The sequence below is a fragment of the Coregonus lavaretus genome (assembly GCF_964263955.1).
Source record: "Coregonus lavaretus genome assembly, chromosome: 17".
Lineage (NCBI taxonomy): Eukaryota > Metazoa > Chordata > Actinopteri > Salmoniformes > Salmonidae > Coregonus > Coregonus lavaretus.
Window position 1 is genome coordinate 593,955 of NC_140004.1, and position 24,200 is coordinate 618,154.

General features: G+C 44.9%; 1 pseudogene across 1 annotated transcript; it reads right to left on the minus strand.

The window, feature by feature from the left end:
- Window positions 1-6,585: 6,585 nt before the first annotated feature.
- LOC311145004 (E3 ubiquitin-protein ligase RNF182-like) lies at window positions 6,586-22,433 on the minus strand (annotated as a pseudogene). Its single transcript has 2 exons — window positions 22,146-22,433; window positions 6,586-7,305 (listed from the first exon to the last, which is right to left on the minus strand). The product of its transcript is annotated as an E3 ubiquitin-protein ligase RNF182-like (transcript).
- Between the last annotated feature and the right edge of the window lie 1,767 nt (window positions 22,434-24,200).

Here is a 24,200-nt window from a genome sequence, read left to right on the forward strand (position 1 = left end):
ATTGTCTGTAAACCCTGCCACATACGTCTCGTGTTTGCGACTCCACTTTGTCTCTATTGACATTTTGCCTGTTTGATTGCCTTGCGGAGGGAACGACCACTGTGTTTGTATTCTGCCATATTCCCGTCACCTTGCCATGGTTAAATGCGGTGGTTCATGCTTTCAGTTTTTCGCAAATGCTGCCATCTATCCACGGTTTCTGGTTAGGGTAGGTTACTCTCCCATAAAGCCCAGATTGGTGAAGTGCTGTAGCGACTGTTGTCCTTCTGGCAGGTTCTCCCATCTCAGCCAAAGTACTCTGTAGTTCTGTCAGAGTGGTCATTGGGTTATTGGTCACCTCCCTGACCAAGGTCCTTCTTGCCTGTTTGGTCGGACGGACAGCTCTAGGCAGTCTGGGTAATTCCATATTTGGAGACCACTGTGCTCTTGGAAACTTTCAACACTCTAGAAATAGTTTCATACCCTTTCCCAATATATGCCTCATCACAATTCTATGTCGGAGATCTACGGACAGTTCCTTGGACTTCATGGTATAGTTTCTGCTCTGACATGCACTGTCAACTGTGGGACCTCATATAGACAGGTGTGTTTCTTTCTAAATCATGTCAAATTTCTTAATTTGCCACAGGTGGACTCCCATCAAGTTGTAGTGACATCTCAAGGATGATCAAAAAAATTGGATGCGCCTGAGTTCAGTTTGGAGTGTCATAGCAAAGGGGTGTGAATACTCATGTAAATGAGAGATATCTATATTTCATTTTCAATAAATTTGTGAAACTTTCTAAAAACATGTTTTCACTTTGTCATTATGGGTTATTGTGTGTAGATGGGTGAGTCAAAATTGTTTTTATTTAATCCATTTTGAATTCAGGCTGTAATACAACAAAATGTGGAATAAGTCAAGGGGTATGAATACTTTCTGAAGACACTGTATATAATTGTGTGTATAGACAGTATGGACATGATATGAATAGAAGAGGTGTGTACAGCAGTAGTTATAGGATGAGCCTTGACTAGAATACAGTATATGCATATGAAGTGGGTAAAACAGTATGTGAACATAATTAAAGTGACCAGTGTTCAATGACTACATACATAGGGCAACAGTCTCTAAGGTGCAGGATAGAGTACCGGGTGGTAGCCGGCTAGTAACAGTGACTAAGTTCAGGGCAGGGTACTGGGCGGAGGCCGGCTAGTGGTGACTATTTAACCTGGAGATAAAAGCTGTTTTTCAGTCTCGGTCCCAGCTTTGATGCACCTGTACTTTATTCGCCTTCTAGATGGTAGCGGGGTGAACAGGCCGTGGCTCGGGTGGCTGAGATCCTTGATGATCTTTTTGGCCTTCCTGTGACATCGGGTGTTGTAGGTGTCCTGGTAGTTTGCCCCTGGTGATGCGTTGTGCAGACCGCACCACCCTCTGGAGAGCCCTGCGGTTGTGGGCGGTGCAATTGCTGATACAGCCCAACAGGATGCTCTCAATGGTGCATCTGTATTAGTTCTTGAGGGCATTAGGGGCCAAGCTGAATTTCTTCAGCCTCCTGAGGTTGAAGAGGCGCTGTTACGCCTTCTTTATCACACAGTCTGTGTGGATGAACCCTTTCAGGTTGTCAGTAATGTTTGTTTACAGTGAATCTGTTTTAAGTTAGAATTAACTGCGACTTATTATTCTTAATGTACAGTAACTTTTATCAAACACACCTGTCCTGAGTCGGACTAAATAAAACCTGCACATACAGTGGGGAAAAAAAGTATTTAGTCAGCCACCAATTGTGCAAGTTCTCCCACTTAAAAAGATGAGAGAGGCCTGTAATTTTCATCATAGGTACACGTCAACTATGACAGACAAATTGAGATTTTTTTCTTCCAGAAAATCACATTGTAGGATTTTTAATGAATTTATTTGCAAATTATGGTGGAAAATAAGTATTTGGTCACCTACAAACAAGCAAGATTTCTGGCTCTCACAGACCTGTAACTTCTTCTTTAAGAGGCTCCTCTGTCCTCCACTCGTTACCTGTATTAATGCCACCTGTTTGAACTTGTTATCAGTATAAAAGACACCTGTCCACAACCTCAAACAGTCACACTCCAAACTCCACTATGGCCAAGACCAAAGAGCTGTCAAAGGACACCAGAAACAAAATTGTAGACCTGCACCAGGCTGGGAAGACTGAATCTGCAATAGGTAAGCAGCTTGGTTTGAAGAAATCAACTGTGGGAGCAATTATTAGGAAATGGAAGACATACAAGACCACTGATAATCTCCCTCGATCTGGGGCTCCACGCAAGATCTCACCCCGTGGGGTCAAAATGATCACAAGAACGGTGAGCAAAAATCCCAGAACCACACGGGGGGACCTAGTGAATGACCTGCAGAGAGCTGGGACCAAAGTAACAAAGCCTACCATCAGTAACACACTACGCCTATCAGGGACTCAAATCCTGCAGTGCCAGACGTGTCCCCCTGCTTAAGCCAGTACATGTCCAGGCCCGTCTGAAGTTTGCTAGAGTGCATTTGGATGATCCAGAAGAGGATTGGGAGAATGTCATATGGTCGGATGAAACCAAAATAGAACTTTTTGGTAAAAACTCAACTCGTCGTGTTTGGAGGACAAAGAATGCTGAGTTGCATCCAAAGAACACCATACCTACTGTGAAGCATTGGGGTGGAAACATCATGCTTTGGGGCTGTTTTTCTGCAAAGGGACCAGGACGACTGATCCGTGTAAAGGAAAGAATGAATGGGGCCATGTATCGTGAGATTTTGAGTGAAAACCTCCTTCCATCAGCAAGGGCATTGAAGATGAAATGTGGCTGGGTCTTTCAGCATGACAATGATCCCAAACACACCACCCGGGCAACGAAGGAGTGGCTTCGTAAGAAGCATTTCAAGGTCCTGGAGTGGCCTAGCCAGTCTCCAGATCTCAACCCCATAGAAAATCTTTGGAGGGAGTTGAAAGTCTGTGTTGCCCAGCGACAGCCCCAAAACATCACTGCTCTAGAGGAGATCTGCATGGAGGAATGGGCCAAAATACCAGCAACAGTGTGTGAAAACCTTGTGAAGACTTACAGAAAACGTTTGACCTGTGGCATTGCCAACAAAGGGTATATAACAAAGTATTGAGAAACTTTTGTTATTGACCAAATACTTATTTTCCACCATAATTTGCAAATAAATTCATAAAAATCCTACAATGTGATTTTCTGGATTTTTTTTCTCATTTTGTCTGTCATAGTTGACGTGTACCTATGATGAAAATTACAGGCCTCTCTCATCTTTTTAAGTGGGAGAACTTGCACAATTGGTGGCTGACTAAATACTTTTTTCCCCCACTGTATGTTGTTTCCAGAAAGTCATGTTTAGTGCCTGCACGCTACAATGATGCTGTATCATATGATCTATGGTCTCAGTACGCTGTATTCATGCAATCAAAATTGGTTTGCATCAGAGTCCATCAACAAACTAACCAACCCCCACATTTTACCAAATGTTATCCATTTAATGAAGAGATACTGTACATCTGTCAAAGCTGTGGATGATGACCAATCATTATTCTTTTTAATTTTGCAACACAAAATCAAAACAGTGGCTACATGGTGGCAACATACAGTAAGATGACAATGACTGTAAAAACCTACTTCTGTAGCCTACATTGATTAAAATAGATGAAGCTTTTGATTGTTCACACATACACTTGCAAACATGTCGTTGAAAGTTTTATATAAACGTTTTTTCTCAATCTATTTTTTTTTTACTGTGCTGCAGTACAGGTTAACTTTTGAATGACCCCATTAGGATTTAAAAAGTAAGTAATAAGAAGAAAGCAATGGGGTTTTATATAAAACAATGTGAGATGTGTTATGCTATTTGAGAAATCTGTAGCATTTCTTGCTGAGGATAGCTAGTCTTTGCTGTTACAGAATAATTCTATAAAGATACAGTATCTATGTGAATCTAGTTTTGTTGGTAGCATATCTAATCCACATCTCCGTCCTTCAAAATGAGCACAAAACTCATTAAGATATTGAGATTATTAGAACAAAGGGGGATATTCATAACACCTGGGCCGTGTTCATTAGGCACCACACTCATTTTTGTATTCTGTTGCAAAATGTGTTGCGCCTGGTGTGCCCTAATAAATATGACCCATTGTTGTGTTCATAAGGGACCAAATGAAAGAAAACGGACTGAAACGGAAGGACTATCTGGAATTGTCCAATAAGAAATGCACATTTTTGTTTTCCAATCTGAAACCTTTCAAAACATTTTCTGTTATGTGCTCTAATGAACACAAGCCTAACTGCCATGGTAAATTTGTCATTTTCCAGTTTTTATTCAGTCATAACTTTCACCCAATTGTGAATGAGAAGCATCCATTTACTCTGCTCTCCACATTCTGAAGATGATATATGTCACGATCGTCTTGAGAAGAAGTGGACCAATGCGCAGCGTGATAAGTGAACATACTTATTTTATTCCAGAACAAAACAACAAACGATACGAAACGTGCAGTCCTACGGTTACACAAACCAAACGGAACAAGATCCCACAACACACTGTGGAAAACAGGCTGCCTAAGTATGGTTCCCAATCAGAGACAACAAGCAACAGCTGATTCACGTTGCCTCTGATTGAGAACCACACCGGCCAACATAGAAACAAATGAACTAGAATATCACCCTAGCACACAAAACACAAAGAAACAACACACCCTGGCTCAACATAACAGAGTCCCAGAGCCAGGGCGTGACAGTACCCCCCCCCCCCCAAAGGCGCGGACTGCGACCGCGCCAAACATAAACCGAACAGGGGAGGGTCGGGTGGGCATTCCTCCTCGGAGGCGGTTCCGGCTCCGGGCATGACCCCCACTCCCTCTCTAACCCCCCAAAGCACCCCTGGTCCGGTCTGGCCCTGCTGGCCGGAGCTGGACTGAACACTGGTGGAGCGGATTGCTCTAACTCTGGAGTGGAGCAGCTGACCGGTGCCGGACCAGGCACCGGTGGAACAGGCACGGGCTGTGCCGGACTGACGACGCGCACTACAGGCTTGGTGCGGGGAGCAGGGACGGGCCGGACCGGGCTGACGACGCGCACCATTGGCTTGGTGCGGGGAGCAGGAACAGGCCGGACCGGGCTGACGACGCGCACCATTGGCTTGGTGCGGGGAGCAGGGACGGGCCGAACCGGGCTGACGAAGCGCACCACTGGCTTGGTGCGAGGGGCAGGAAAATGCCGGACCGGGCTGGGCTGACGACGCGCACCACAGGCTCGGTGCGAGGGACAGGAACAAGCTGGACCGTACTGGGGACACACACCACTGGCCCTACGCGGGGATCAGGAACGGGCCGGACCGGACTGGCAACACACCCCAGTACCTCTCGCCGTGCCTCTACATCCTCCTTCCCCCTGGTGACCAGTGACTCCCGTAACCTGGCGGCCTCCTGCTGCCCCGTCGTCCACGGCGTGAGCCCCCCCCCTAAAAATGTTCTGGGCGTCTCTCCTCCCTGTGGGCCAGGCCTCCATGGCTCTCGCCAGACTCTTGCTCCTCTGCTCCCAAGTCCAGCCTCTCTCCTCCTCCCGCGGCTTGACCCAGTCGAGGTTGATGTTCGTTAGAGTCCTATCTGGCGTTGGCTCCTGGACACGCTGCTTGGTCCAGTTAAGGTAGGATCTTCTGTCACAATCGTCTTGAGAAGAAGTGGACCAATGCGCAGCGTGATAAGAACAAAACAACAAACGATATGAAACGTGCAGTCCTACGGTTACACAAACCAAACGGAACAAGATCCCACAACACACTGTGGAAAACAGGCTGCCTAAGTATGGTTCCCAATCAGAGACAACAAGCAACAGCTGATTCACGCTGCCTCTGATTGAGAACCACACCGGCCAACATAGAAACAAATGAACTAGAATATCACCCTAGCACACACAAAACACAAAGAAACAACACACCCTGGCTCAACATAACAGAGTCCCAGAGCCAGGGCGTGACAATATATGCATCTGTCAAATCAACTTTACATTTTAGAAACAATTTTCAACGACGATAGTAGATACATTTATGGTGGAGGTTATGTTTTATTTTAACTCACATATTCTTGGTGTTCTCCACATGATCCACACCCTTTGTAACAAATTATTATTTACACAAATTTGCCAAGACTTAAGTTTTGTAAGACCATTCCTCCTCCCTCTAAGTGCTTTCAAAACAAAATGCATACATTTCTACTGTGCCAATTATGGCCACATAGATATATTGTTAATACCTCAAACAAACAAAACATTCTTATTTTTTCTGGTTACAAAAGCATACAAGATACTTACTGCGACTTCTAATATTTGGTGGACCGTTTTGTTTTTGATGCAATACACAAATGGCAATACATTACTAGAACGGAAAATGCCAAAACTTAACATTGAACTAAAATGTACATCTCTTGTACCTGCTCTCCTCTTATATACAATCTCCCACACCATTTGAGAAACAAGAATAAAACAACAAAATATTCTCTATCCAGGATGGCAATATCCATTGTCAGTAGTAACAATCCCATTCGGGAAAATGTAACATTCTGCGATCCTTTCTTAACCCCCTCGGATGGTCGTACTTTGGTTGCTACGGCGGCATGCAGTCCCAGAACTCGTGACAGAGGCACAGACAAACCATAGACCATGATCATGATGAAGCTTTCTGGGACCAGGCTTACCAGAATGCATGATGAGCAGGTAGACCCCCATGGGCAAGGAACTGAAGTAGAGGAGCCCCAACACCCACACGAGTGCCCGGGCTGATGTCTGACACAGGAGGGTGGTGCAGTTCCACACTGCTCACCTCTGGGGGATTGAGGCCATGGTGTACAGGCTGGACGAGCTGTAGTCCCTACCCTGGATGGTGGCAACTCCGGGGGGGTGGGATTGAGGGTGGTGTTCCTGGGGAGATGAAGGCGAAGGCGGTTCCATGATGGTGATGACCATGTAGTTGGGCAAGTAGGTGTGGGTGGTGGTGGTGGAAGGTGTGCCACAGGGAGGGTTGCCCATGAGCGAGCTCAGGCACCTGGGACTGAGCAGCAGCTCAGTGGAGCCCTCATGGTGGTAGTTCAGGTTCCTCTGGTTCCGGGTCTGGAGGGCCAGCACCACCACTAGGTTGCAGTCATCCGGGAAGCTGGCAACCGCCTCCCCCGGCAAACCAGTGAATGAGCGACAAAACGGGCACACCACGGCGTTGGGGGGGCGACTCGCCAGGTCTAAGATCTTGGCCAGGCACTTTGCGCACAGGCGGTGGCAGCACTCAAAGCCCACAAAGATCTCCTCCACCGCACGAGCCCGAGGGGGCGCAAGACCAGACAGGAAGATTACGTCAGTGACTTAACCCACTAAAGTCGAGTATATCGCAATAAAGCCTGGCACGACGTAATGCACCCCTCCTAGGGACGGCATGGAAGAGCACTAGTAAGCCAGTGACTAGTAAGCCAGTGGAGAGAGGGGAGCCGGCCAGGCAGAGAAAGCAAGGGCGGTTCGTCATTCCAGTGCCTTGCCGTTCACTTTCGCAGCCCTGGACCAGACTACACTCAATCATAGGACCTACTGAAGAGATGAGACTTCAGTAAAGACTTAAAGGTCGAGACCAAGTCTGCATCTCTCACATATTGGCAGACCATTTCATAGAAATGGAGCTCTATAGGAGAAAGCCCTGCATTCAGCTGTTTGCTTAGAAATTCAAGTGACAATAAGGAGGCCTGCGTCTTGTGACCATAGCGTATGTGTTGCTATGTATGGCAGGACCAAATCGGAGAGATAGGTAGGAGCAAGTCCATGTAATGCTTTGTAGGTTAGCAGTAGAACCTTCAAATCAGCCCTAGCCTTAACAGGAAGCCAGTGTAGAGAGGCAAGCACTGGAGTAATATGATCAAATGTTGGGGTTCTAGTCAAGATTCTAGCAGCCGTACTTAGCACTAACTGAAGTTTATTTAGTGCTTTATCCGGGTAGCCAGAGAGTAGAGCATTGCAGTAGTCTAATCTAGAAATGACAAAAGCATGGATTAGTTTTTCTGCATCATTTTTGGACAGAAGGTTTCAGATTTTTGCAATGTTACGAAGGTGAAAGAAAGCTGCCCTTGAAATATTATTGATATGTTTGTCAAAAGAGAGATCAGGTTCCAGAGTAATGCTGATGTCCTTCAGTTTTATTTGAGACGACTATACAACCATCAAGGTTAATCGTCAGATCAAACAACAGATCTCTTTGTTTCTTGGGACATAGAACTAGCATCTCTGTTTGGTTCGAGTTTAAAAGTAAAACATTTGCCACCATCCACTTCCTTATGTCTGAAACACAGGCTTCCAGGGTAGGCAATTTTTGGGCTTCACCATGTTTCATCGAAATGTACAGCTGTGTGTCGTCTCCATAGCAGTGAAAGTTAAGATTGTGTTTCCGAATGACATCACCAAGAGGTAGAATATATAGTGAAAACAATGGTGGTCCTAAAACGGAACCTTGGTGAACACCGAAACTTACAATTGATTTGTCAGAGGACAAACCATCCACAGACACGAACTGATATCTTTCCGACAGATAAGATCTAAACCAGACAAGAACTTGTCTGTGTAGACCAATTAGGGTTTCCATTCTCTCCAAAAGAATGTGGTGATCGATGGTATCAAAAGCAGCACTAAGGTCCAAGAGCACGAGGCCTTGGTGTGACACCATTAAAAGGTAATTTACCACCTTCACGAGTGCAGTCTCAGTGCTATGATTGGGTCGAAACCCAGACTGAAGTGTTTCATATACATTAGTCTTCAGGAAGGTAGTGAGTTGCTGCGCAACAGCTTTTTAATTTTTTTTTAGAGGAATGGGAGATTCGATATAGGTCGATTTAGTTTTTTACATTTTCCAGGGCAAAGTTTGGCTTTTTCTAGGGAGCCATTTTATTATGTTCAACATAGGAGGGCCAAACACAGGAAGTAGCTCTTTCAGTAGTTTAGTTGAAATAGGGTCCAGTATGCAGCTGGAAGGTTTAGAGGCCATGACTATTTTCATGAATGTGTCAAGAGATATAGGATTTAAAAAACTGTCTCCATTGAGCTTTGGAGAAATACGCAGATTCAAAGAGGAGTCCATAATTTGCTTTCTAATGATCATGATCTTTTCGTCAAAGAAGTTCATGAATTCATCACTGCTGAAGTGAAAGCCATCCTCTCTTGGGTAATGCTGCTTTTAGTTAGCTTTGCGACAGTATAAAAAATACATTTAGGATTGTTCTTATTCTCCTCAATTAGATTGGAAAATTAGGTACAGCCTTTCCAAGCTAGTTGGAAGACTTCCAGTTTGGTTGAGCGCCATTCCATTTAAATATTCTGGAACCTTGCTTCAGGGCTCGGGTATTTTCTGTATACCAGGGATCTAATTTCTTGTGACAAATGTTTTTTGTTTTTAGGGGTGCGACTGCATCTAGGGTATTACGCAAGGTTAAATGTAGATTCTCAGTTATTTTTATACTCCGACGTCCTTGGGTAGGTGGATGGAGTCTGGAAGGGCATCTAGGAATCTTTGGGTTGTCCGAGAATGATAATCCTTGGTTGGGGTCTGAGCAGATTATTTGTTGCGATTGCAAACGTAATAAGATGGTGGTCCGATAGTCCAGCATTATGACGAAAAACATTTAGATCCACAATATTCATTCCACGGGACAATACCAGATCCAGTGTATGACTCTGGCAATGCGTAGGTACGGAGACATGTTGGACAAAACCCAAGTCAAGGTTATGATCAGTGATTAGTTCATTGACTATGACTGCCTTGGAAGTGAGGGATCTAACATTAAGTAGCTTCATTTTGAGATGTGAGATTATCACAATCTCTTTCAATAATGACAGGAATGGAGGAGGTCTTTATTCCAGTGAGATTGCTAAGGCGAACACCGCCATGTTTAGTTTGCCCAACCTAGTTTGAGGCACAGACACTGTCTCAATAGGGAAAGCTGAGCTGACTCCACTGACTGTGCTAGTGGCAGACTCCACTAAACTGGCAGGCTGGTTAAAAGCCTGCTGCCTGGCACCTAGCTAGAGGAGTTAGAGCCCTGTCTATGTTGATAGATAAGATGAGAGCACCCCTCCAGCTTGGATGGAGTCTGTCACTCCTCAGCAGGCCAGGCTTGGACCTGTAGGTGGGGGAGTCCCAGAAAGAGGGCCAGTTACCTACAAATTCTATCTTTTGGGAGGGGCAGAAAACAGTTTTCAACCAGCGATTGAGTTGTGCGAGTCTGCTGTAGAGCTCATCACTCCCCCTAACTGTGAGGGGGCCAGAGACAATTACTCGATGCCAACACCTCTTTCTAGCTAAGTTACACGCTGAAGTTATGTTACGCTTGGTGACCTCTGACTGTTTCATCCTAACATCGTTGGTGCCGACGTGGATAACGATATCCCTGAACCATCTAAACTCGCCAGTTTTAGTCTCAGCCAGCACCATCTTCAGATTAGCCCTGCCCCCTGGTAAACAGTGTATAATCGCTGGATAATTCTTTTTAAGTCTAATATTGCGGGTAATGGAGTCGCCAATGACTAGGGTTTTCAATTTGTCAGAGCTGATGGTGGGAGGCTATGGTGACTCCATTACCCGCAATATTAGACCCCGTAACGGGTGGAGTAGAGACCTGAGAAGGCTCAGCCTCTGACTCTGACTCGTTGCTTATGGGGAGAACAGGTTGAACGTTTCTGTCGGCTGAATGAACGACACCGGTTGAGAATGCCGAAAGCATTTCTTTCCAGAAGCCTTGAGAAAATTGTCCTGCTGCGGGGACTGTGCGGGGGGATTTATTAAAATCACAATTTAACCAACACCCATCTATTTTTATGACTACCTGGACCTACCAATTGGGTTTTAAGTATTGAAACCGAACCATATGGATTTCAATGAAAAGTATTTGAATAAACATGAAAAGGTGAATGTAAGGTGCACTTAATTTCAAATAGGCTAAATGTCATATTAAACAGCACATAAACACTATAAATAGGTCAGGAGCCAGACAGGGAGCCTAAGAAGGAACAAAAATGAATTATTTAGGCTATATTATTTCAAGACTATAGCCTACAAAGAAATACATTGTGAAGCATTTGCGAGTGCGACACAATAGGTTGGTAGGGACATAACGTACTCAGCATTTAAACAACATTTTGTTGTATTAAATCATTAGTCTATACATTGCACATCTAGGCTGTGTCTTACTTAGAATTAAATACAAATTAAACGAGAAATGACTTATTAGTGCCTTTTGAATTCATTTTTAGAAACACGAGTTTGGCCAGTCTGTGGCTTCAGGTTCACGCGATGGTGCCTTGAGAGCAGGCCAGCAGCAGAGAATATCCTCTCCACTCTTGCAGAGCGACTGGGGATGCTAAACCCCCTTTTGGCCCTTTCTTGCCAGGCTGGGCAGAGATGCAGAGTTGTTTAAAAAAATGTGTTCTATATATAGGCATAAAGGTTTTTAGGCAAAATAACCCAGTCAAAACGGAAAGCTCCTTGAATGTGGGGAATATTCCAGGCATATTGGGCCAAAATCAATTATGGCCTATTGTATAGATAATAGAACAAAAATGAAAGTTGATAAATACTTTGCTACAATGACACACTTAGTTATCTACCCACCCTGATCCTTTCTTTTAGCATGTGCACGTAGTAAGTACACCATCATGCTTTTGGGATACGTGTCTTTTCAGATTCCACAATGATTCTTTAGTTGTGGACACTACATAACCGCATTCCCTCTCTTGCTCTTGGTCCTCATCTTTGTAAGACACCTTGATTTAGCACCTGTGTGTTTTATCAGTTTCTTTATGAAAATATTTAGCGAACTCAATGACAATAGCTAAAGCAAGGGGCTATAGCAGCACACAAGTAGACTTTCCCCCTTCTGATAACCAGGTGGCGAATCGCATCTCTGCATGTCTGGCAGACATATAAGTGTGGATGACGGATCACCACCTCAAGCTGAACCTCGGCAAGACGGAGCTGCTCTTCCTCCCGGGGAAGGACTGCCCGTTCCATGATCTCGCCATCACGGTTGACAACTCCGTTGTGTCCTCCTCCCAGAGTGCGAAGAGCCTTGGCGTGACCCTGGACAACACCCTGTCGTTCTCCGCTAACATCAAGGCGGTGACCCGATCCTGTAGGTTCATGCTCTACAACATTCGGAGAGTACGACCATGCCTTACACAGGAAGCGGCACAGGTCCTAATCCAGGCACTTGTCATCTCCCGTCTGGATTACTGCAACTCGCTGTTGGCTGGGCTCCCTGCCTGTGCCATTAAACCCCTATTACTCTTCCAGCATGACAACGACCCGAAACACACAGCCAGGGCAACTAAGGAGTGGCTCCGTAAGAAGCATCTCAAGGTCCTGGAGTGGCCTAGCCAGTCTCCAGACCTGAACCCAATAGAACATCTTTGGAGGGAGCTGAAAGTCCGTATTGCCCAGCGACAGCCCCGAAACCTGAAGGATCTGGAGAAGGTCTGTATGGAGGAGTGGGCCAAAATCCCTGCGGCAGTGTGTGCAAACCTGGTCAAGACCTACAGGAAATGTATGATCTCTGTAATTGCAAACAAAGGTTTCTGTACCAAATATTACGTTCTGCTTTTCTGATGTATCAAATACTTATGTCATGCAATAAAATGCAGTACAGACCTCAACATGCTTTGTAAGTAGGAAAACCTGCAAAATCGGCAGTGTATCAAATACTTGTTCTCCCCACTGTAGAGTAACATTGTTAGGGTAGACTAAAATGAAAACAATGCCTTCCAATAAGGAGAAAGTTATCATTTTTGTTTTTAAACCTTACAGTAGGGGTAAAAGCAGAACATTGTTTGAGAGTGATCCGTGTGTATTAGCAGTAGTGATTGAGAAGGGTTTTTCCTATTGGGAAGAGTAGAGGGGTTCTAGTTGAAGGAAACAGATATGGAGACTAGTGAAAGTGACAAGGACATTGATAAAGAAGGTAAAGTGGAAAGGTTCATGGTACTCATGATCTATCAGTTTATGTCAAATTTTATGTGTTGACAGTATGTGAATGGTAATATGTTATCAGTGCCTTTCAGATAGCCCTCTAATAATGCCATAGTTTAGTCATAAAAAAATGCTGAGGTTTCTATACAAGGTCACATGACGAACAGAGGGATTGAGTTATTGGGTTAGAGATAAGCTTCCTGCAGACAAATATATAAGCCACCAGTGAAAGTGAGTGGTACTCACTGAACTCAAACAGGCTGTAAGGGACACAGTGGGACATTTGGGAGAGAGGTACAGTTGAAGTCGGAAGTTTACATACAGTTAGGTTGGAGTCATTAAAACTCGTTTTTCAACCACTCCACAAATGTCTTGTTAACAAACTATAGTTTTGGCAAGTCAGTTAGGACATCTACTTTGTGCATGACACAAGTAATTTCTCTAACAATTGTTTACAGACAGATTATTTCACTTATAATTCACTGTATCACAATTCCAGTGGGTCAGAAGTTTACATACACTAAGTTGACTGTGCCTTTAAACAGCTTGGAAAATTCCAGAAAATTATGTCATGGCTTTAGAAGCTCCTGATAGGTTAATTGACATCATTTGAGTCATTTGGAGGTGTACCTGTGGATGTATTTCAAGGCCTACCTTCAAACTCAGTGCCTCTTTGCTTGACATCATGGGAAAATCCAAAGAAATCAGCCAAGACCTAAGAATAAAAATGGTAGACCTCCACAAGTCTGGTTCATCCTTGGGAGCAATTTCCAAATGCCTGAAGGTACCACATTCATATCTACAAACAATAGTACGCAAGTATAAACACCATGGGACCACGCAGCCGTCATACCGCTCAGGAAGGAGACGCATTCTGTCTCCAAGAGATGAACGTACTTTGGTGAGAAAAGTGCAAATCAATCCCAGAACAATAGCAAAGGACCTTGTGAAAATGCTGGAGGAAACAGGTACAAAAGTATCTATATCCACAGTAAAACGAGTCCTATGTCGACCTAACCAGAAAGGCCGCTCAGCAAGGAGGAAGCCACTGCTCCAAAACCGGCATAAAAAATCCAGACTATGGTTTGCAACTGCACATGGGGACGAAGATTGCACTTTTTGGAGAAATGTTCTCTGGTCAGATGAAACAAAAATAGAACTGTTTGGCCATAATGACCATCGTTATGTTTGGAGGAAAAAGGGGGTTGCTTGCAAGCCGAAGAACACCATCCCAACCGTGAAGCACCGGGGTGGCAGCATCATGCCTTGGGGGTGCTTTGCTGCAGGAGGGACTGGTGCACTTCACAAAATACAGTGGATATAGAACGTCTGCACACCCCTGTTAAAATGCCAGGTTTTTGTGATGTAAAAGAATGAGACAAAGATAAATCATGTCAGAACTTTATCCACTGTTAATGTGACCTATAATGTGAACAAATCAATTGAAAAACAAACTGAAATCTTTGAGGGGGGAAAATTAAAAATTAAAACCTTACAATAACCTGGTTGCATAAGTGGGGATGTGGCTGTGTTCAGAATTAACCAATCACATTCAAGCTCATGTTAAATAGAAGTCATTACACACCTGCTATCATTTAAAGTGACTCTGATTAATCACAAATAAAGTTCAGCTGTTCTAGTAGGATTTTCCTGACATTTTCTTAGTTGCATCTCAGAGCAAAAGCCATGGTCCGCAGAGAGCTTCCAAAGCATCAGAGGGATCTCATTGTTGAAAGATATCAGTCAGGAGAAGGGTACAAAATAATTTCCAAAGCATTACATATACCATGGAACACAGTGAAGACAGTCATCATCAAGTGGAGAAAATACGGCACAACAGAGACATTACCAAGAACTGGACGTCCCTCCAAAATTTATGAAAAGACGAGAAGAAAACTGGTCAGGGAGACTTCCAAGAGGCCTACAGCAACATTAAAGGAACTGCAGGAATTTCTGGCAAGTACTGGCTGTGTGCTACATGTGACAACAATCTCCCGTATTCTTCATATGAAGAATTCCTAAGTGTTGGGAGCAATCAGCCAATAAAGAAGAAGAAAATGGACTACTTTAAAATGGAGCTTCAATGGCACTGCCCATGCTGTCACGGACACTATAATGGCACAAATACAAAGATGAGTCCTCTATCTGTATGGCCTGTTGTTCACATGTGTATCTGCCCTGTCATTGGCTTGACTATCTTGTCAATATAATAGACAATATTTGCTTGTGTGCGTATAATAAAAGTGGTTTAGAGTTTTAGGGCACCTTGTGGCGCAGAAGACAAGTTGGTAGAAGTGAGGTAGAACGGTTTTAAGTCTCCCCACGCTAATGTCTCTGGCCACAAGAAACACTGCCTTGAGAGAATGCCAAAAGTGTGCAAAACTGTCATCAAGGCAAAGGGTGGCTATTTGAAGAATATCTTACCCCTGCACATTGACTGGGTACCAGTAACCCTTTTATATAGCTTCGTTGTTGTCATTTTATTTTGTTAATATTTTTCCTTTCGTTTATTGAGCATATTCTTCTTACTTACTTTTGAAAAACTCTGCATTGCTGGTTAAGGGTGCATAAGTAAGCGTTTCACAGTAAGGGCTACACCTGTTGTATTCGGCGCATGTGACAAATAAAATTTGATTTGATTTAGCACATAATTAATTTTACTTAATGATCCCTCCATGTCGAACAAACATATTATCTGTCGGCATTTATAAAATTGTACCTAAACTTCCTGTTTCCATCACAGCTGCGTGATTGGTTTTTTTCTTACACGGTATGACTTTACTCGCATAAAAACTGTGGATGGAAATGTGGTTTATTAATCACTTCCCAGCTAGCACATTTGGTTCCTTGGAAGTTGTGGGAACTTATGTTTTTGGTTTCATATTGGTTGTGGGAGACTAAGCCATACGTTTCCTGACCGGTAAAACAACGTTATTTTAAACGTTCTGACAACAGAAATGAATATTTTGTCTGTTCTGGGAACGTACATTTTTAGGTTGCAGGGAGATTCTGAGAAAGATTTACTCTGGTTCCCTGAAAGTTTTATTAATGCTCCGAGAACGGAAATTATCGGTTATTTGAAGGCAATTAAATAACATTATGAGAATTTTCTCTAAATGTTGTGAAAGTTTTGTTAGGGTTATTATTGAACATTTAACACTTTAAGAATGACATTTTAAGGTTATTTTGAGGTTTTTTAATAACTTCCTTAACCTTTCACGGAATGTTTCAATAAGACTTAACACAAGCTTATTTTGGGTTAACGTATTTTTACTCCAAAAACATATACACTAGGACACATGGAGATTCATTTGCTTAGACATTAATCATGAACCCAAGATCTTCTGTTCTCTATCCCGGGAATTAGTCCACTCCGTCACCAGGGCTAGAATGCCATGTATTTTTAAGCATGGAAAGCTGTTCATTTTAGTCTATTCAAACAGACCCCATTTCAAAGGAAACAAGCACTCATTAAGATCAGGTTTGGCCAATTAGTGGGCACAGCCAACACACCTGAACACACTTAACAAGCTAGAGGATAGAGTTTTGTTGACGCTGAGAAAGGAATGTGTTGTTTTTCTTAAACATATATTCTTAGAACGTTTTCTGAACGTTACAAACGATTTGTGCTTTTTCTGGAAAGTTCATATTCTGAGAACTGAATTTAGAGCTAATGTATGTTAATATGTAGAATTCAATTTTTAGAACATTCCCAGAATATTGCCAATATCTGACATAAGTGACCCATACATTCTCTGAACGTTCTGAGAACATCGCTTAAGTCACTTTTTTTTTACTTCCCAAAATGTAGTAAAAGTATTACATTAAATAGAACCAAATGGTAACTTATGTGGAAGTATTGAAATTCCCACAGAAGAACGTTGTTTCTTAATGTCTCGGAACAATGAGAATATTACTTTAAATAGAACCATGAATAAACCTGTTAGAAACGTTACGCTGATTATCTGACATTTCTACAGAAGAACGTTGTTTCTTAATGTTCTCGGAACAATGAGAATATTACTTTAAATAGAACCATGAATAAACGTTACGCTGATTTTCTGACATTTCCACAGAAGAACATTGTTTAATGTTCTTGGAACAATGAGAATATTATTTTAAATAGAACCATGAATAAACGTTACGCTGATTTTCTGACATTTCCACAGAAGAACGTTGTTTCTTAATGTTCTCGGAACAATGAGAATATTACTTTTAATAGAACCATGAATAAACCTGTACGAAACGTTACGCTGATTTTCTGACATTTCCACAGAAGAATGTTGTTTCTTAATGTTCTCGAAATAATGGGAATATTACTTTAAATAGAACCATGAATAAACCTGTACGAAACGTTACGCTGATTTTTTGACATTTCCACAGAAGAACGTTGTTTCTTAATGTTCTCAGAAAAATGAGAATATTACTTTAAATAGAACCATGAATAAACGTTACACTGATTTTCTGACATTTCCACAGAAGAACGTTGTTTAATGTTCTCGGAACAATGAGAATATTACTTTAAATAGAACCATGATTAACGTTACGCTGATTTTCTGACATTTCCACAGAAGAACGTTGTTTCTTAATGTTCTCGGAACAATGTGAATATTACTTTAAATAGAACCATTAATAAACCTGTACGAAACGTTACGCTGATTTTCTGACATTTACACAAAATAATGTTGTTTAATGTTCTCGGAACAATGTGAATATTACTTTAAATAGAACCATGAATAAACCTGTATGAAACGTTATGCTGATTTTCTTATGCTGATTTTCTGACATTTCCACAGAAGAACGTTGTTTCTTAATGTTCTCGGAACAATGAGAATATTACTTTAAATAGAACCATGAATAAACGTTATGCTGATTTTCGGACATTTCCACAGAAGAACGTTGTTTCTTAATGTTCTCGGAACAATGAGAATATTACTTTAAATAGAACCATGAATAAATGTTACGCTGATATTCTGACATTTCCACAGAAGAACGGTGTTTCTTAATATTCTCGGAACAATGAGAATATTACTTTAAATAGAACCATGAATAAACCTGTAAGAAATGTTATGCTGATTTTCTGACATTTCCATAGAAGAACGTTGTTTCTTAATATTCTCTGAACAATGAGAATATTACTTTAAATACACTGCTCAAACAAATAAAGGGAACACTAAAATAACACATCCTAGATCTGAATGAATGAAATAATCTTATTAAATACGTTTTTCTTTACATAGTTGAATGTGCTGACAACAAAATCACACAAAAATTATCAATGGAAATCAAATGTATCAACCCATGGAGGTCTGGATTTGGAGTCACCCTCAAAATTAAAGTGGAAAACCACACTACAGGCTGATCCAACTTTGATGTAATGTCCTTAAAACAAGTCAAAATGAGGCTCAGTAGTGTGTGTGGCCTCCACGTGCCTGTATGACCTCCCTACAACGCCTGGGCATGCTCCTGATGAGGTGGCGGATGGTCTCCTGAGGGATCTCCTCCCAGACCTGGACTAAAGCATCCGCCAACTCCTGGACAGTCTGTGGTGCAACGTGGCGTTGGTGGATGGAGCGAGACATGATGTCCCAGATGTGCTCAATTGGATTCAGGTCTGGGGAACGGGCGGGCCAGTCCATAGCATTAATGCCTTCCTCTTGCAGGAACTGCTGACACACTCCAGCCACATGAGGTCTAGCATTGTCTTGCATTAGGAGGAACCCAGGGCCAACCGCACCAGCATATGGTCTCACAAGGGGTCTGAGGATCTCATCTCGGTACCTAATGGCAGTCAGGCTACCTCTGGCGAGCACATGGAGGGCTGTGCGGCCCCCCAAAGAAATGCCACCCCACACCATGACTGACCCACCGCCAAACCTGTCATGCTGGAGGATGTTGCAGGCAGCAGAACGTTCTCCACGGCATCTCCAGACTCTGTCACGTCTGTCACATGTGCTCAGTGAGAACCTGCTTTCATCTGTGAAGAGCACAGGGCGCCAGTGCCGAATTTGTCAATCTTGGTGTTCTCTGGCAAATGCCAAACGTCCTGCACGGTGTTGGGCTGTAAGCACAACCCCCACCTGTGGACGTCAGGCCCTCATACCACCTTCATGGAGTCTGTTTCTGACCGTTTGAGCAGACACATGCACATTTGTGGCCTGCTGGAGGTCATTTTCCAGGGCTCTGTGTCACGCCCTGGCTCTGGGGACACTTGTATGTTGAGCCAGGGTGTGAGTTTCATTTGTATTCTATGTGTTCCATTTCTATGTTGGCCAGTGTGGTTCTCAATCAGAGGCAACGAGTGTCAGCTGTGGCTGGTTGTCTCTGATTGGGAACCACATTTAAACAAGCTGTTTGCCCACAGTGGTTGTGGGATCTTGTTTCTAGTTGGTTTGTGTTAGACCGTGAACTGTCACGTTATCGTTTGTTTATTTTGTCGTATAATCGCTAAATAAAGAGTATGTTTGCCTACAACGCTGCGCCTTGGTCCTCCTCTATTCCCGACGATCGTGACAGAAGATCCCAACAAAACTGGACCAAGCAGCGTGTCCAGGAGCCATCGCCAGGGGAGTCGCTAGCAGATCTCCGTGGCAACCTCGACTGGGTCAAGCCTAATGAAGAGCCGAGAGGGTGGACTTGGGAACAGTGGAGGAAGAGTCTCGACTGGGTCAAGCCAAATGAGGAGCAGAATGGCTGGAGTTGGAAGCAGAAGAGCGAGAGTTGGGCGAGAACTATAGAGGCCTGGCCCACGGGGAAGAGAGACCCACAGAATTTTTTTAGGGGGGGGCTCACGACGTGGACGTCGGGGCAGCAGGAGGCCGCGATAGAGCGGTCCAGCGGGTTGGCAGAGGAGGCCGCCAGGTTACGGGGGCCACTGGTCAAAGAAGGGAAGGAAGGTGTAGAGGCACGGCGAGAGGTACTGGGGTGTGTTACCAGTCCGGTCCGGCCCGTTCCAGATCCCAGTGTAGGGCCAGTGGTGTGTGTCCCCAGTACGGTCCGGTCTGTTCCTGCCCCTCGCACCAAGCCTGCGGTGCGCGTCGCCAGCCCAGCCCGGCCTGTTCCTGCTCTCCGCACCAAGCCTATGGTGCGCGTCGCCAGCCCAGCCCGGCATGTTCCTGCCACTCGCACCAAGCCTACGGTGCGCGTCGCCAGCTCGGCCCGGCCTGTTCCTGCTCCCCGCACCAAGCCTATGGTGCGCTTCGCCAGCCCGGCCCGGCCTGTTCCTGCTCCCCGCACCAAGCCTATGGTGCGTGTCGCCAGCCCGGTCCGGCCTGTTCCTGCCACTCGCACCAAGCCAAGGGTGCGAGTCGTCAGCCCGGTCCAGCCCGTTCCTGCTCCACGCACCAAGCCAGGGGTGCTTATCGTCAGCCCGGCCCGGCCCGTTGCTGCTCCACGCACTAAGCCAGGGGTGCGCATCGTCAGCCCGGTCCGGTCCGTTCCTGCTCCACGCACCAAGCCAGGGGTGCGCATCGTCAGCCCGGTCTGGCCCGCTCCTGCTTCCCGCACCAAGCCAATGGTGCGCGTCGCCAGCCCGGTTCGGCCCGCTCCTGCTCCTCACACCAAGCCAGTGGTGTGCGTCGCCAGTCCAGCACGGCCCGTGCCTGTTCTCCACACCAAGCCAGTGGTGGGCGTCGTCAGTCCGGCACGGCCCGTGCCTGTTCCACTGGTGCCTGGTCCGGCACCGGTCAGATGCGTTACGCCGGAGCTAGAGCAATCCGCTTCATCAGTGTGCAGTCCAGCTCCGGCCAGCGGGGCCAGACCGGACCAGGGGTACTTTGGGGGGTTGGAGAGGGAGTGGGGATCAGGCCCGGAGCCGGATCCGCCGCCGAGGCGGAGTGCCCACCCGGTCCCTCCCCTGTGGTATTTAGTTGGCGCGGTCGGAGTCCGCGCCTTTAGGGGGGGGGGTACTGTCACGCCCTGGCTCTGGGGACACTTGTATGTTGAGCCAGGGTGTGAGTTTCATTTGTATTCTATGTGTTCCATTTCTATGTTGGCCAGTGTGGTTCTCAATCAGAGGCAACGAGTGTCAGCTGTGGCTGGTTGTCTCTGATTGGGAACCACATTTAAACAAGCTGTTTGCCCACAGTGGTTGTGGGATCTTGTTTCTAGTTGGTTTGTGTTAGACAGTGTACTGTCACGTTATCGTTTGTTTATTTTGTCGTATATTCGCTAAATAAAGAGTATGTTTGCCTGCAACGCTGCGCCTTGGTCCTCCTCTGTTCCCGACGATCGTGACACTCTGGCAGTGCTCCTCCTGCTCCTCCTCCTGCTGCTGGATTGTTGCCCTCCTACGGCCTCCTCCACGTCTCCTGGTGTACTGGCCTGTCTCCTGGTAGCGCTTCCATGCTCTGGACACTACGCTGACAGACACAGCAAACCTTCTTGCCACAGCTCGCATTGATGTGCCATCCTGGATGAGCTGCACTACCTGAGCCACTTGTGTGGGTTGTAGACTCCGTCTCATGCTACCACTAGAGTGAAAGCACCGCCAGCATTCAAACGTGACCAAAACATCAGCCAGGAAGCATAGGAACTGAGAAGTGGTCTGTGGTCACCACCTGCAAAACCAGTCCTTTATTGGGGGTGTCTTGCTAATTGCCTATAATTTCCACCTGTTGTCTATTCCATTTGCACAACAGCATGTGAAATTTATTGTCAATCAGTGTTGCTTCCTAAGTGGACAGTTTGATTTCACAGAAGTGTAATTGACTTGGAGTTACATTGTGTTGTTTAAGTGTTCCCTTTATTTTTTTGAGCAGTGTAGAACCATGAATAAACCTGTAAGAAACGTTACTGGTCGGAAGGTCAAACTGGCGGGAGAGAGCATCAGCTTTTACGTTTTTCTTTCCAGGGATGTAAGTAACATGAAAATGGAAGCATGTGAAGAGCCCAGCGGGCTTGTCTGGAGTTTAACCTCTTGGCCCCTCTGATATATTCCAGATTACGATGATCTGTTAGGACGAGAAAGGGATGTTTTGTGCCCTCCAACCAGTGGCGCCACTCCTCGAGGGCCAGCTTGATGGGGAGGAGTTCTGTTCCCCATATTGTAATTCCTCTCAGCGGGGGATAACTTCCTGGAGAAGAAGGCACAAGGATGTGATTCTGGAGGTGTTCCCACCCGCTGAGAGAGTATGGCTCCTACTCCTACTTCGGAGGCATCCACCTCCAGGGTGAAAGGAAGGGTTGGATCAGGTTGGAAAAGGACAGGAGCTGAGGTGAAGAGGCGTTTCAAGTTGTTGAAAGGAGTCAGGGCGGTATCAATCCATTGAAGGGTCCGGGTCTTTTGACTGGTAAGGGCAGTGAGGGGAGCGGCAGTAGAACTGAAGTTCCGAATGAACCGGCGATAGAAGTTGGAGAACCCAATGAAACGTTGGAGTTCCTCAACGGTGGTGGGTCTGGGCCAGTTACTGAAGGCGGTGACTTTGTTCTCATTCATGCTGACCTCTCCAGGTGTCAGTACGAAACCGAGGAAGTTTACAGAGGTTACATGGAAGGTGCTCTTTTCAGTCTTCACATAAAGGTTATGGTCAAGGAGCCATTGAAGAACCTTTTGTACATGCTGTATGTGTTCCTTCAGGGAGTGGGAGTAAATCAGGATGTCATCAATGTAGATGATGAGAAAGCAGTTGATCATATCCTGGAAAGCCTAATTCATAAAGGATTGGAAGACGGCGGGGGCGTTAGTAAGACGTAGGGCATGACCAGTGTGATGTCACGAGAGGCTGTGTCCTGGAGGGACGTTACATCCCCCTGAGGTGGCTGCAAACCCAGACAGCTATGGCTCCATCTGCTGGTATGGTCGGGAACTCCACCCCTCTATGGCCAATCTTCCCACGCAGCTGAAACAAATGAGGAGCTGATGAGCTGAAGGTTTTTGGGAAGGGAAGAGACACACTGAGGGAGTGTGTGGGGGGTGAAGAAACACAGTCTCCAACCTGGGCTCTCTGGAGGACAAGAGTGCTGCACGTCCACTTCCATGAGGAATATAAGGATTTGGAGATACTTACCTTTGGGAAATACTCACCTTTGGATATATGCACCGGTGGAAATACTTGAGAGACATTTGGAAGGACTTTTTGCTGGGTTGGCCACTAGCTGCAACGTGGACTACAGTAAGGCTGGGGAAAAGTTATCTGAGCGAGTGAGAATTATGATTTTGGATGTGGAAGGGACATCCCTGAACTGTTAACCCTTAAAGAGCCACAAGAGAACAGAATTTTGTTATATTTTCGTTAATTTCCCAAGACCTATAATAAAATCCTTGTTTTGTTTGAACCTTGTCTCCTTGCACTACTTGAGCAATCCCGCTGAAAGCTGTGTAGCCTCTCGTGACGTCACACCAGGTATTCGTAGTGCCCTTGTGCGGTGATAAAGGGCGTCTTCCATTCGTCGTCTACACGTATACGGACAAGGTTATATGCACTTCGCAGGTAGAGTTTTGTATAGATGTTGGCGCGGCCCACTTGTTCAAGGGTCGCTGGGATCACAGGGAAACAGTTCTTGACCGTGACGTCATTCAGGGAACGGTAATCAATACATGGACGGACACCACCGTCCTTTTTTCCAACGAAGAAGAAGCTGGATGCAGCCGGGGTAGAGGAATGACGGATGAAACTGTTTTTGAGTGCTTCATCAATGTAGTTCTCCATTTAATCATTTTACGGGATATACAGTGGGGAGAACAAGTATTTGATACACTGACGATTTTGCAGGTTTTCCTACTTACAAAGCATTTAGAGGTCTGTAATTTGTATCATAGGTACACTTCAACTTTGAGAGACGGAATCTAAAACAAAAATCCAGAAAATCACATTGTATGATTTTTAAGGAATTAACTTGCATTTTATTGCATGACATAAGTATTTGATCACCTACCAACCAGCAATAATTCCGGATCTCATAGACCTGTTAGTTTTTCTTTAAGAAGCCCTCCTGTTCTCCACTCATTACCTGTATTAACTGCACATGTTGGAACTCGTTACCTGTATAAAAGACACCTGTCCACACACTCAATCAAACAGACTCCAACCTCTCCACAATGGCCAAGACCAGAGAGCTGTGTAAGGACATCAGGGATAAAATTGTAGACCTGCACAAGGCTGGGATGGGCTACAGGACAATAGGCAAGCAGCTTGGTGAGAAGGCAACAACTGTTGGCGCAATTATTAGAAAATGGAAGAAGTTCAAGATGACGGTCAATCAC